The sequence below is a fragment of the Ovis aries genome, chromosome 13 (genome assembly GCF_016772045.2).
Source record: "Ovis aries strain OAR_USU_Benz2616 breed Rambouillet chromosome 13, ARS-UI_Ramb_v3.0, whole genome shotgun sequence".
Taxonomy (NCBI): Eukaryota; Metazoa; Chordata; class Mammalia; order Artiodactyla; family Bovidae; genus Ovis; species Ovis aries.
Window position 1 is genome coordinate 12,966,663 of NC_056066.1, and position 15,654 is coordinate 12,982,316.

General features: G+C 38.8%; 1 long non-coding RNA gene across 1 annotated transcript; it reads left to right on the forward strand.

Annotated features, from left to right (window-relative positions):
- Positions 1-11,498: 11,498 nt before the first annotated feature.
- LOC105610814 (uncharacterized) lies at positions 11,499-14,807 on the forward strand. Its single transcript, XR_001044320.5, has 3 exons — positions 11,499-11,690; positions 12,809-12,909; positions 13,716-14,807. It is a non-coding gene; the product is annotated as an uncharacterized LOC105610814 (long non-coding RNA).
- The last annotated feature ends 847 nt before the right edge of the window (positions 14,808-15,654 follow it).

Below are 15,654 nucleotides of genomic sequence, written 5' to 3' on the forward strand. Positions count from 1 at the left end.
AGGGAAAGGGAGTTGTCCTGTTTAAGTAACTATTGAACCGACCTCTGGTGATGTGCGTAAAGACAAAATAGTTCACTTTCATCCATCGGAACCCAACTGAAAGTGTGAAACAGGGGCTCCACTTACTATGAACATTTCTCTTTATCAGGGGCTTCGCAGAGTAGTAGAAATGTATTGAACTGCACCCTCCTTTATTTTGATCAATAGGCACTAAGTGAAGTGGGAAGTATTCTTGAGACCACTGGGCGAACAAGAAAGACCCCTTTCTTTCAGAAATTTTTTTTTTTTAAAGTTTACTTATGAGAACTGACAACAGAACGTTATAAAAGAGAATGAACTGGGAGAATTTCATGAGCTGAAAATACAAACATACTGGGAAAAACATTCAGATACAACCACTCCACAGCAATCTTAAACAACATACACTGAAGTGTGTTGAGAATTAAAGATTTAAAAAAAACCAAACATACACTGTACACATTCTGTTAAAAGAAATTGTGGGTTATGGAAATATCCAAACAGTTCATCAACATACAAGAATCCAAGTATTTTAAAAAATTTTGTATTTAGTCAGCCAGATGTTTATCTGCATTTTTCTAGATTGTGTTAGCATCAAACAGTTTTTCTTAGTAGGGAGTTGTCCTGGTTAAGCAACTATTGAACCAACCTCTGGTGATGTGCGTTAAGACAAACCAGTTCACTTTTATCCATTGAAACCCAACTGAAAGTGTGAAACAAGGGCTCCATTTACTATGAACATTCCGAGGGACAGAGTTGTGCCCTTCAAGTTCATGTGTAAGTCAGTGGGTATAGGACAAAGAACGCAGTCTCCCAGAGATGCAGGGTGATAAAGAGAAGGTGGTTCTTTTGTGTGGCATAGGCAGAGTATCATGTGAGCTGCTGAAATAGAAATGGAAATTCAGGAACCTTGAGTTTCTCTAAAATTACCAATTCTGACATGGCTTCAGCCGTGAATATCTCTGATCCCAATTTTTAGGTTCTTTTGAGTCCCCTTGCCAAGGGTTTTTGCATCCAAGCCTAGAATCCTCTGCACCTTGATTGCGAGGACCTGGAGATTAGATGGGAAGGAGGGTCTAGGCAGTCCTGAAGCTTGAGAACCTGAAGGTGAAAGTGGGCTATATACATACCAGCACCTCCCAATCAAGGAGGCCAGGAGCAGAGGATTCAGAGATGGCCGGGCATTACTGGAGTAGGGAGAAAGGAAAAACGAGCAGCCCTTGCATTCATCAAAATACCGGCTTACATTCTGAACCAAGTAGAAACAAACAGTAATCCAAGCTCTACCAAAAAATAAAAATAAAAAAGACTAGAAAGTCCTCTGCTGCCTTGTCTCTCTGCTAGTGGTTTGTCACCTTCTATAATCCCACGACTAGGAATGCCATGACCTCTTTGACCTTGAGCCCAGGGCTGATGGGAAATGACTGTTCCCTTCCCATAATATTGGCTTGCCAAACTATGTGTCTTTATTCCAAAATTTGATTATTTGTTCCTCATGGATTTTTTTGTGTTAATTTTTAAATACATGCATTAAAATACTTCTAATCTTGATACTCACTGTTTTGGGCACCTCTTAAATTATGCGCCCCCATGGAATTTCCCTGACCCTTGGCCTAGTCGTGGCCCTGCCAGCATTTATGTAGGGGTGGGGCCCCAAGTCAGATACAGGGTGATTTGGAAATGTTCTGAAACCTTTGCTGTGAATCACATTTTTAAGAGATTGAAAAGGGGGAGGGCAAACTTTTCAAGGGCTTGTATTCCTTTAAAACTCACTGGCATCAAGTATAGAGAATTCAGAGATGTAACCACATCCCCTGAGGAGAGCTGGGGGGGAAGGATTTAAATCAGTACTTGTGAGGTGGCTTGAATGCAGTTCCTTTCAAAAACAAAATTAAGCTCTGAGAAAAGGTAGCACACGTGCAGTGTAGAATTAGCCACAACCAAAAGCCCTGGCTGTGCCTTTAGACTGTGACCTGGAAATGTCAGTCTCCACCGTGGGAGCCATTTAAAACTCCAGAAGAGAAATCAGAATAAGCAAGCATTTGCCATCTTCAGTTGTGCCTGTGCAGATGAGGCCATAGGAACAAATGAGAAATAAGATTTTTATCTTTAATGTTATGTTTCTCATAATCAGTAAAAGGTATTTGTCAAGTGCAAAGTGAAATTTTCTTCAAGCATTGTAACAATAAGCGGTATCCAGCCTCTTCATTGGAAGGACTGATGCTGAAGCTGTAACTCCAATACTTTGGCCACCTCATGCAAAGAACGGACTCATTTGAAAAGACCCTGATGCTGGGAAAGACTTCAGGCAGGAGGAGAAGGGGACAACAGAGGATGAGATGATTGGATGGCATCACAGACTCAATGGACATGAGTTTGAGTAAACTCTGGGAGATAGTGAAGGACAAGGAAGCCTGGTGTGCTGCAATCCATGGGGTCACAAAGGGTCAGACATGACTGAGTGACTGAACAACAACAAATTTACATTGTTCTATTAGCAAGAAAGGCAGATGTGTTTTGTTCCTGGGAGGGCAGTGGATATTTTGAAATGAGAAGGCAAATGAATACAGGAAACCACACAGAAGAAAAAAGAGGAAGCCTACAGGGTTCATCATGTATTAGAACACATTTGCCCATTTCACTTGCCTTTAGATTGGCTCAGGATATGGGGGTGATGGACCAAAAGTCATAACTGGAGTTTTTATCATTGGAGAGGAGAACAGCCATAGTGCACATAATGTTCCAAATCTGAATAAGGTTATTTTAAAAGAAAATCTCAAACATTCTATAAATTGCATACCGTAATGAAAACTGGAATGTCTCCTTGACTAATTCTACCATGCTGTGCAAATACCTAGAGGAATCTTTTAACATTTTACAGAAAAAAAAAAAAGATATGAACATTAACCCAGAATTTAAATAATTTAAATATAGGCAGGAAATCAAAAACTATCTCATTTGGAGAACAGTGTTTAAATTTCTTCAGTCTGTAAAAACAAACCTGACAAATGGGTAACTTTCGGATCATTTAGGATATCTGTAGTTATTTTAGTATTGTGTTTAATAAAAATTTAGTTGCATGAAGTTGAATATAGTGAAGTGTTAAGATATTTCACCAGGATTAGGCTAATCCTTCTCTAACACAAGGAAAAATAGTTGCTAATAAACTCTATTTTTAACAGCCACTTGAGAAAGACAAGATGAGACTTATAAAAATCCCTTTCAAGAAGTTTTCCAGTACAATAACAGTTTACACCCAATACACACAGAAATACATTGCAAAAACTTTGCCTGGGCCAAGTTACAAAGTCTGACTTGTCAGAGTTACATCATGCTTTTAAAGCGTATTTTAAGTGAAGCTTGTCATACATCAGACTCTAGTGAATCTAGCAAGGGTGTCCCTGTTTTAGAAATGAATGGGCTGCATTCTCTTCGAGTTTTTCAAAGAATTATTTTAGTATCAAAATTCCACATGTGGAATGAAAACCAATGGTTTTGTTTTGGTTCAGTTTTTGGAATATACCGTTCTACTCATTTTCCATGTACTATGCCCCATCCCCAAGACCCCTCCCTTTATAATGTTGACATCAGTACAGAGTGCTAAAATCACCATGAATCTGATCCCTTCAATATGGATTTTCTGTACCATAGTGTCAAGGCTGGGGCTTGAAACGGCATGATCGTCACAGGAGAATCTGACCCTGGCTTTCAAGATCTGTTTGTGATAAAGGAAATTTAAATGCATGGTGCAGGTAAAGGACCAGAGATGAGGCAACTCTGTAAGAGCTGCCTGATAGTGAGAATTAACTTGAAAACAAAAGATGCATCTATTAATAGAAATACATTAAAATTCCATTCTCTGTGCCTTGCTGACATATATGCAGTTTATATATATCCAGAAGGTGGGTTCTGGAGACAGAATGCTGGTGTTCACATATCCCATTCTTGCTTTACAATACTGTGTTTTTGGGGTGTATTACCAAGCTTCCTTATGCCGATTTCTTAACATTTTTGCCACCTCCTAAATATTTCCTATGTAGAATTTATCACCATCTATAATTATATTCTAGCTGTGAAAGCTCAATTATTGCTTATCACTCCTACTAGAGTGAAAGCTTAGTGAATGTGGGTTCTGTTGGTTCATTATCATATAATCAGCCTCTTGTCCTTCATATCAACATTTTGTTGGAATCAGTAGAAGATTGTTAAATAAATGAATGGATGGGTGAATGAACAATATTTTCTGATACCTCCATCTTTATAGTACAGTTAGATCGGACACCAGGATGGTCTTACTGGTTATGGCTTTGGGCTGCCCATGGCATTTTTTTTTTTAATGTAACTTTCATTGAAATTAAATTCTATTTTTTCCTTTGCTTAAAATCTTGTCCTGTTTGAATGGACATTGCCAAGGTTTGGTTTTGTGATTCCATTTCCTTTATTTAAGAGATGAGAAGCCCCTTTCTGTCTACACCTTCTCTCTATGGATATATGAATATGTACAATCCATTTGCTATCTAATCTTGCCTGGAATTCATTTTATCTTGTTAAGATGACTCTGCATATTTTTGGTTGGATTCATTAAATTTTAAACTTTGTTTCTCAAATGCCATTTCCAATTAATTAAGCAGTAGAAATAAGTTTCAGTGTTTCCCCTAGAAGCAAAAATTACCAGTGCATCTTTGCACTGTCTTTGTTTTGGCCAAAGATCTATATGTAGTGATAAAAAATCATAAATAAGGTATACTGTGATACTAGCGCTTTATGGATGGTAAAGAATGATGAAGAGGAATTTAAAGGTAGGTTTGTGTCAAAAAAAGAAATACAATTTTATATACTAGGTCATATTCCTAACAAAGTAAGTGGCAAATTTCTAGATGCTATATAATCCTGTACTAAGTTTGAGACTAGTTGAGGTCTCTTAAACTAGCAACAAAATAATCCTGGCAAATATTTTTAATTGGTTCTTCCTCTTTCATCTACTTCTCAGTATATGTTTTTCAATTCTGAGTCTCAAGCTCAAACACGTCAATCTTAGATTACAAATTCTAGGTTGTACATGAGTATCAGCATGTTTCATTATTTTAAGACCTCCTTTTATCGATCATTATTTCTGTATGGCCAACTTCTTAACTTTTACTGGTAAGATTATTAGGCAAACAGGACAGTTGGAAATCCATGAATTCTGGCTTAACTTCACAAGTTATTTGTAAAGAAGTGGCCTAAGACTCCTTCACAATTGCCTAAATTAGCTATCTTGATTACCACCCAAAGTTAGCAGTGATTGGGTGGTTGAAACAAATCCATCTGAAATTACAAAATGATTCTCTAGTTTTTGAAGACCTATGAGTGCTGTATGGGAATTGTCTGTGAGAGACAAATATTTTTCATTTTTGGTAAAAAAAAAAGAGAGAAAAGATATCAAAAAGGTCTTCATTTCGATAGTCTTGAAGCACATTTTAAAAAGTGATGTTAAAGCACTTTTTAAATAGTGATATTTCTCTGGAGGAGGAAATGGCAACTGACTCCAGTATTTTGGCCTGAAAAATCCCATGGACAGAGAAGCCTGGTAGGCTAAAATCTATGCATCGCAAAAGAGTCAGATACGACTGAGCAAGTAAACAGGCACACACTACCTTCAAGTCTAGAGCTCCGCTCTTGTTTACAGCTGAGTAGGTTCCGCCTGGATTAACTCTCTTGAAGATAACTGCATACCCTGGATAAAGCATGAAAAATAACTGTGTGAGGGCACTGGAAGAAAGCCCAAGGCAGAGGTAAGTTGACCCCAGGAGAAGGAAACTGCCTTGTATGAGTTGCCTTTAAAAACAACAACAACAACAAAAAAAACAGCTGTGAGACTGTTGGCAGTCTGGGTCTACATCATGCTTAGCTGTTAAAACTCAATGGGAAACCTGCAGAGATGTTCTGGTTTGAGCAGCCAGAGTTCAGAGCTTGGAGCAACCCAGCAACAGATCCTGGGAACTGAGAAGGTAGAGGAGAGGCCAGAGTTTTATGCACAAGCTTACAGTTTGTTATTACAACTAGTAGATGACTTTTACAAATAGTCACAATGCAACATATTTTGAGAAAAGGTGCTACACCAAAATAGAGCTAACTATGACAGATCAGTAGCATTCAATACACTTGCTGTATTGATGACTGTCCAATAGCTAGCATACCTAGTACTTCATGCGCTGAGAGAAATATAATCCCCTCTTCTCAAATATGAAGGATGTATAAATACACATTTAAGATTTTAGGCACAGCTTTCTGATTCTGTAAATATAAGTAATCCTTGGACTCCTGGTAGAGTAACCTGGAAACATCCATTTTGATGTACAGATTTTTGAAGTATAGTTTTGCCAATTCATTAACTAAAAAAATAATGTATTGGGCACAAACCCTGAGAGAAACATATATCAAAAAGACATATGCACCCCAATGTTCACTGAAGCACTATTTACAATAGCCAGGATGTGGAAGGAAGCCTAATGTCTATCAACATGTGAATGGATAAAAAAGATGTGGTATGTATATATATATATATATATATATATATATATAATGGAATATTACTCTGCCATAAAACAGAACAAAGTTGGGTCATTTGTAGAGATGTGGATGGACCTAGAGACTGTCATACAGAGTGAAATAAATCAGAAAGGGAAAAGCAAGTACTGTGTATTAATGGATATGTGGAATTGAGGAAAATGGCAGGTGAATCTGTATTTGCAGGGCAGGAATAGATATGCAAACACAGAGAATAGATGTATAGACACAGGGAAGGGTGAAGGAAGGTGGAATGAACTGGAGATTAGGACTGACATCTACACACAATCATGTGTGAAATAAATAGCTAGTGGGAACCTGCTGCAAAGCACAGGGAGCTCGGCTTGGTGCTCTGTGACGACCTAGAGGAGTGGGATGGGAGAATACAGGTGGGAGGAAGGTCCGAGAAGGAGGGGGTATAGCCGATCCACTTTGTTGTACAGAAGAAACTGACACAGCATTGTAAAGCAACTATACCTTCCCAAATTAAAAGAAAATGTTGCATGTGACTTCAAGGAGATGTTTCTTCAAATAGCCCATCACTGGTTTTTTTTTTTTTTTTTTCTTTCTTTTTGCATTTCTAATGTCCAAACACATCCTGGTTGTTGAGAAACCTTGTTTGGATCTCTAACATGATTTCCCTCATGGGTCTCGATTTTTTCATCCACAACATAACGTGTCCAAAAAATGTGTCAGATGGCACCCAACTCTAAATTGAACTGCTACTCTGCCTCCTAACTTGATTTAATTACATTTCTTTTGAAGCTTCTCTGCTTCTCACACCAAGTGGAATTTATGCCCTTATACTCAGGTCAGCATTGTCCATTTCATTGCATTTACGTGGAGCCCAACCCAATGATGAGTGCATAAGAGATAGTTTAGGCTTGTTGAACAAATGAATGAAAAAAAATGCATAAGGAAACTTCCTAGGAAAAGAAAAATAGTCTTTTAAAGACTAGAAAGGGGTTTCCCTGGTTGCTCAGTGGTAAAAAAAATCTGCCTGCCAGTGCAGGAGATGGGGGTTCCAACCCTGAGCCAGGAAGATCCCAGGTGCCACAGAACGACTAATCCTGTGTGCCATAACTACTGAGCCCATGTGTTGCAACTACTGAAGCCCCATGTGCTTAGAGCCTGTGCTCCGCAACAAGAGAAGCCCGAGCGTTGCAGCTAGAGAGTAGCCCCCGCTCACCACAGCTAGAGAAAGCCCTCTTGCAGCAACAAAGACCCAGCACAGCCAAAACTAAACTAAACTAAATAAATAAAAGACTAGAAAGGCGGTGATTTCACTGGTGAGAATTTTTTTGGTAGATCCAGATGTCAGACTTACTTTAACAGGTCTATGGGAAGAATTTTGGAGTGTAGGATTCCTTTCCTCCTTTGCTTCGCAATACCATGCTCTTTGGCGTTCAGGGAAACTAGAAAACTCTGGCCCTTCTCCCACCTCGCTGAGTGGCAGACAACAGGCTCTGCAGGCAGACAGATTGGATTTAAATTTTGCTTCTGTCACTTGCCAGCCATAGGCCTCATGCAAGTTACTGATCCTTGCTGGGTCTGCCTTCTTCATCTGTGAAGGGAATGGGCTCTTCTTGGGACTAAATGAGGCAAAAACACTTTATAGTAAAATAATACCTGGTTCAGAGACATTACTTTGTCAGCAAAGGTTCATCTAGTCAAAGGTATGGTTTTCTCAGTAGTCATGTGTGGATGTGAGAGTTGGACTATTGAGAAAGCCGAGTACTGAAGAATTGATACTTTTGAACTGTGGTGTTGGAGAAGACTCTTGAGAGGCCCTTGGACTGCAAGGAGATCCAACCAGTCCATCCTAAAGGAGATCAGTCCTGGGTGTTCATTGGAAGGAATGATGCTGCAGCTGAAACTCCAATACTTTGGCCACCTGATGCGAAGAACAGACTCATTTGAAAAGACCCTAATGCTGGGAAAGATTGAAGGCTGAAGGAGAGGGGGATGACAGAGGATGAGATGGTTGGATGGCATCACCAACTCTATGGACATGAGTTTGAGTAAACTCTGGGAGTTGGTGATGGACAGGGAAGCCTGGCGTGCTGCAGTCCATGGGGTTGCAAAGAGCTGGACATGACTGAACGACTAAACTGAACTGAATATCTGGTACAGAGCAGTAATTATAACTTAGTCTTACTGAGTTTTCCAATGTGGTAGGCACTTTATGCACTTTACTTCAGATCATGCCTACAGCTGGTAGGTATTATTTTTAGGTTCACTTTACAGGTTTGTTTCAGGTTTGCTTTTTTTTTTTTTTAAGGGTCTATTTGCCAACCATAAATAATTCAGATCCCCACCCAGGCTTCTGTAATTGTACTGCAAAGTTTCACTACTGCTCTCTGTTGTCTCCTTAGATGGTGGTTAGATGCTGGAAGCAACCAGCAGCATCATCACTATATTAAGTATCTTACTCAGGACACAGCTGAGCACTGTTTATTCTTATTTTAAAAGGTGACTGTAATCAAGTTCACGCAATTTGGAAGACTGGCGTTTGAGAGATTAAAGCTGTTATTAACCAAAAGTTCATAGAGATCTCTGTGTGACTCTATCTCCTCTGTGCAGTCCACAAAGACCATGTTTTTCACAAGACACAAATCAGGGGATTGTTTTCTTTTTCCCTAGAGTACTATTTTTTTTTAAACTGCCTGTTAAGCCTATAATCTAAGGATTTATGTTTCTATGTGTCATAAAGTTGTTTAGAATATGCTTAATGAATAAGGATTCAGCCATATTCAGAACATGGTTTGTTTATTAAGAACTCATTTAAAAAACCTTCTAGTGTTAACTACAGGACAATGTCAACTTGGAAATCTGAGGAGTTGGGGCAATCTTACTAATATTTGAGATTCTGGTTCCAGGAAGTCTAGTGTTAGCTGACAGACTGGTTGCTCCAATAAAGGGTTGTCTTCCCACTTCACCCTTGCTTGGCCAATCCATATAAAGAGGGATATCCTGAAAAGTGACATTTTTTAGAGACATTACTGCACATTGCCTTCAAGGATTGCTTGATAGAAGACAAGCTCATGCCCTTTAACTCCACCTCTGTGCTCCAAGGCTGGGCCCATCAATTTTCCCCTTCCATAAAGATGTCTGAGCTGTCTCTTGAACTAATTTATGCTTCTGGTCTTATTTGGCAATTGACTTTCCTGCTTGAACATCCCAAACAAACAAAAGCAGCTCTTCTGGAAATTCTTCATTATCCTTGTTTTATGTCGTTTCTTAAAGTTTGAGTCACAGGTCTAAATAGCTTGTACTTCTTTATCAAATGATCAGATGCTTTCCTAATTTTGAACATGCTGTGGTGGCAGGATTTCCTGTTATCATGAGAAGCTCAGTGAAATTCGGTGTAGTGGTTTTCAAGTGTTCAATATGGATACTGAAAATATTAAGTTTAGGGATAAAGACTTCAATTGCTTCATATTTCTAAAAATAAATATTATTAACTAACAATCATTAAAAGGTCAAGATGATGGGACTATTTTCAAATATAGGAAGATATTTTGACTGGTTTCTAACTGGTGGGGTCCTATTTTCATCCGATATATGATTAATGTTCTCGTACTTCTATTTACTAACTTTCCCTGGCTCAGATGGTAAAGAATCTGCCTGCAATGCAGGAGACCTGAGTTTGATCCCTGGGTCAGGAAGATCCCCTGGAGAAGGGAATAGCTACCCAGTCCAGTATTCTTGCCTGGAGAATCCCATGGACAGAGGAGCCTGGCGGGCTATAGTCCATAGGTTCACAAAGAGTCAGACGCAGCTGAGTGACTAACACTTTTATTTTATTCCACAGTATTACGTGTCTAATTATCAGTAAAAGGACTGTAAAAAGTTTCTGAATTTTAATCTTACAGTTTGTATATGACATGGTTGGAAATGTGAGGAAATTAAGCAGTGTTTTATCATTCTCGTTTTCACCTTTGCAGCGTGAGTTTATTGCAGTGTGGATATACTTTAGCAGATTGTTGAGAAGAGAGTGAATAGATATTAAGCTACTGAAAACAGAACAGACATGCACCTTGAGAATTTATCTTTAAGGTCATTTATTTTATTTTGCTGTGGAAGAATTGTATAATATAATAAAGTTATGGTTTTTCCAGTAGTCATGTATGGATGGGAGAGTTGGATCTCAAAGAAGGTTGAATGCTAAAGAATAGGTGCTTTCAAACTGTGGTGCTGGAGAAGACTCTTGAGAGTCCTTTGGACAGCAAGGAGACAAATCATTCAATCCCAAAGGAAATCAACCCTGAATATTCATATCAGATTATTGCAGATAATTTTTATTCCTGTTTTATAGATGCATTGATAAAAAATTATATAGCATTACAGAAATGTTTATCCAGGACGGACCTTCTCCAAGTTGTGTTCCCTGAGAACAATATACCTCATATCTTGGTGACTGCTTTCGAACAAAAATTCCCGCAAGCAAATAAAATTGGAAAATGCCCTTCATAGAATTTAATAGTGAAGACTGGCATATATTAAAAGACTCTGAGAAGGTCCAATGCATGTAATTAAATATAGTGAAATGAAACAGGATAAAAGAGAGAAACCTGCTGAAGGATTAAATGATCAGACTTCATGGCACCAAGGTGAACTTTTTCCCAGCATACCTCCTGGTATTCTTCAACTCCTTCCTGCAGAGTTGCCTCTCACCCCGTGCTATCCCTGGACACCAAGGTGACAAGCCAGGCCTAGGGTCATCCACTAACACACACACATTGACTGGGGTCATGCTCTGTGCTGGCCACAGCGGTAGGTACTAGGCATCTGATGCTGAGCTGGTACAGTCCCCTGCCTACCCCAAATGAGAAGAGAGCACTAGGGAAATAAACAAGCAGATGGAAATCAGGGAAAAGCAAAGGCTATTAGTGGAGCACCTTGATGGCGAGTAACTTTCCACAGTTGGGGAGGGAGCACGGAAGGCTTCCTGGAGATGTTTAAGATAAAACCTGGCCGGTGGGTTCCTGCATACCAGGTGAAGAACCAGAGGAGAGGTGTCTGTTTCAGAGGAGTTACCTCCTTGCAGGACAGAAAGCCTGGAAGGAGACTCTTGCAGTCAGGCTGGAGCTACCTGTGAGTTTTCTTGGACAGGCCTGAAGGTAGGAACAGACCCAGAGGAGCCTTGAAGAATCTTATTTTCCCTTTCAGTGAGAGTTATTTTCCCTTGAGTTATTACTCAGTTTTTTCTCCTATAGACTAGAATAATGTACATGCATAATTAATGGACCTATTAACTCAGTCAGGACAGCATCAGTAGCATTCAGTACTTCCTTCCAGGCCTGCGTTGAGCCTCCAGAAGATTGACGGTGGCCAATTCTACTAACTGTGCGGTCCCTCAAGGTCTTTTTAATGGTTCCACTTCATCTTAAAATTTTACGGAACTTTTATTTAGTGTCTTTCCACTTAAGCAAACTGGTAGATTCCAGTGTTAACAAATATCAAAGCCAGAGATGCCTGTCTAGATTTTCGTTTGGCTTTTGCTAGACTTGAGAGTGTTCTATGATTGTTCATTTAGCAGCAGTCGCAAGATAAGAAAATACTGCAACACATGCTTGAGGTTTTTTTCAATTAAATTTTAAATGGGTGCAGAAATCTGGACAGTTTAAATGGTTTAAATTTTAACAATACATTTTGCTTTGTGCAATAAAGAACCAGCTGTAAATGCAATGAATATTTGTTTATGATGTCTTGGTGGTAATTGGGTTTAGCAAGGCATGCAAAGAGCAGTTTTCTTCAAATGACTTATTGGAAATGTGAAAGGAGGACAAGTTTCCTTTCTACACCAAGCATCATTTCTTCAGTCCCAGTGATGGTATTATGAATAAACTGTAGCACAGATTTAATACCAAGCATAAAAGACCATTGTCCCAGGTGCCTGGACATAACTTATAATTACTATACTATGTAGAGGATGCTATTACTATTTGACTTACATTTGCTATAATTACTGAGTATTATTCTTCAAGTAACTAGGAATAAATGATCATTAACAGATGATGTCCTGTGTAATTCTGATATATGATAACCAGCACAATTTTATCCTTCTCTCTAGAGGTAAAATGCTTAGCTTATAATAACAATATAAGAATTGGAGGGAAAGGTTTGGAACGTGCTTCCTGAAAGATCACTGAAAATGTTATGCTGCTTCTATAAAATTCCACTAGTTTATTTATTTTCCATTAACATGTTTATTTTTAACTGGCCTGTGTTTTTCTAGTGAAGAATCATGATCCATCAGGACCTACTTTGTGCCAGCTGGGCTTCAACTGTTTTTTATTGCTGGAGGAAGACACAGGATGACACAGAATTGTCTCTAAGGTTAGAGATTTCATCCATGACAACTAAGACAACCTTTTTTTTTTTTTCCCACTGACTGAATTTTCACCTTCAAATCCCAGAGGTCACCCAAAGGTAATGTTTTCCTTAAAACATACCTATTAAAGTGACCTAATCCTTAAAATAAACAAAATCTTTTAAAATGCAGGCGCCCGAAAAATCCAGGATTTCAGTCCTGGCTCCAATGTTTGAATATGAGAAGGAGAGCAAGGCATAATGCAATTCCTTTTGAAGCAAGACTTGGTTTTAAAGAAGTAGCTTAATTTAATCATATATTCCCCCTTTCTCCCTCCAAATGCATTTTCAGCTTAGATTTTCATTTTTTTTATTGAAAAAAAAAATTGTCAACTGTAAATACTGAGTCTTACCAGGGATAATCTTTTCCCATATAGCCCCACTTAATGTATTTCTACTCTGTTGACTATTAGGTTATTAAAAATGAAATAATTACAATCTTTTGTAGCCTAGACTTTCCCCAACAGTATTATCATGTCTATGATGTAAGCATTCCTTCCACTTTTCTGACAATTTGGCTCAGTTGTAAAAGTTTATGAAGACATGTTGTTTTAAGGTCTGGTTAAAATAAATAAGGAAAATAGAAAGCAGTGTTTATTAAATGCCTACTATAACGTGTGTGCTTATAGATATATTTTACCTATTAGTCACTTTTGTCTTGAAGAAGAGGGTTTAGAAATTCTGCACTATTCTCTCAGTCTTGTGTCTTATGTGACTTGTGATTTCCTGAACTTTGCGAGGTTCTAACAACCCACCTTGTAAATTTGCTTTAGAGTTGCTCGTCTCTGAGCTGGAGCTGCCCCGACATGATGGACAGAAAATCATGAAGCCTGCATGGCAGGTGCTTCTGAAGCAGAACAAGTGCTTTCAGTTCTGGATGTGGGACCAACTCAGTGAGAAGTGGAATTAACTGCATCTCAAGAAGGAAATGGCCATCCACTCCAGTATTCTTGCCTGGAGACTCCCATGGACAGAGGAGCCTGGCGGGCTACAGTGCACAAGGTCGCAGAGAGTCAGACACGACTGAGCGACTGAATCACCACCACATCATCCAAAATCGCTCTGCCGTATTCCATTAGTATGGGCTTTATTTCCACAAACAGGAACTGAAAATCTGAAGATGCTTGGGAGAGACCTTCAGTGTTAAGGACTTCCTGCCGTTCATCTGCTAAGTCACGTCCGCCTCTTTGCAACCCCATGGACTGGAGCACGCCAGGCTTCCTTGTCCCTCACCATCTCCTGGAGTTTGCCCAAGTTCATGTCCATTGAATCGGTGATGCGATCCAACCATCTCATCTTCTGCTGCCCTCTTCTTTTGCCTACAAAGTTTCCCAGCATCAGTCCTTCCAATGAGTATCCGGTTGATTTCCCTTAGGATTGACTGGTTTGATCATGATTATTTATCCTCATAACACTTAAAAGAAGGGCAGCCAATTATTTTTTCAGGTGTTAAAAATAAAGCATGCACGTTTTGAAACACATAAAGACATATAAATAAGAAAATAAAAATTAAGTATAATGCTGCCACCAGGAAATAGCCACACTTATTTGGTTTGGGTGTATATATAAATACATGTTTGAAATACTATCATATGTATTTTGAAAATTGGGGTCCTAATGTAAGCAGGAACACTTAAAAACTTTCTTTGATTCTTTCTCAGATTTTTATTCCCACTGCAATTAGAGAAGCTTGAATTTTGACCTGGAAAGCCGCATAGTCACAGGGGGAATTTTTTTTTTTTTTTTTTTTTTGCTATACATTACTCTGAACATCTCCCGGTGCTCTCACATATGCTTGAAAACATGATTTTTCATAGCTTCTCAGTGTTTAGCCCTATGGACATAATACAGTTTATTTAAACATCCTCTGATTGTTGGACATTTAATTTGAAAACAGTTTTTTTGTTGAACACCCTTGGAAACTCTGAGAGGAACTTCCTGATATGGTTCAAGTTTACATACAGGGTATGGGTCACACGTGCTGACCAGCAAAAGACAGGTGTTCAATACAAATGTTTTGCATTAATTAATATCTTTTCCTGAATCTCTTATCTCCTTGGGAAAGATTTCTAGAAATGGAATAGAAGTCAACAAAGTTTAATAAGTCTCTGTACAGGGAACTGCTTTCCCCACTTGTAATAGCACCCTGGAAACTGTGACTTATTCTTACTGAAGCTGCTGATTAAATGATAGGATTGACAGTTTGTAATATAAACACAGCCTACAAATCCTCAGCGCAACAGTGAAAGCCCTTCTCACCTTCCGATTCTACCTACCAGCTGAACACGGACTCGATTTCATCTCTTTTTAAGATGTACTTCAGTAACTTTTAAAACTTTTCTTGTCTTGAATTCTTCAACATGCTCTTTTTGGTGGGGGGAAGTGCAGGAAAAAGATGAATTTTTAATTTAACTTTTAATATTTAATGCTTATTGGAGGTTTACTTGCAATGTTGTGTTAGTTTCTGCTGTACCTCAAAATTCTTAATAGTAACTCTGTACTTTCCTCTCAACAAACTATTTAGTTATACTGTTTTCCTGTGTGTGTTGTGTGTGTGTATGGGGCCAGCATTTCATATGGTGATGTCTTATTTCTTTAACTGGACTGTAGGCTCACAGAAGACAGAACTCTGTGGTGACTGGGATTGTAGCCTGGCCCTGGGGTCGCTAAGAGTCAGACATGACTGAGCGACTTCTCTCACTTTTCACTTTC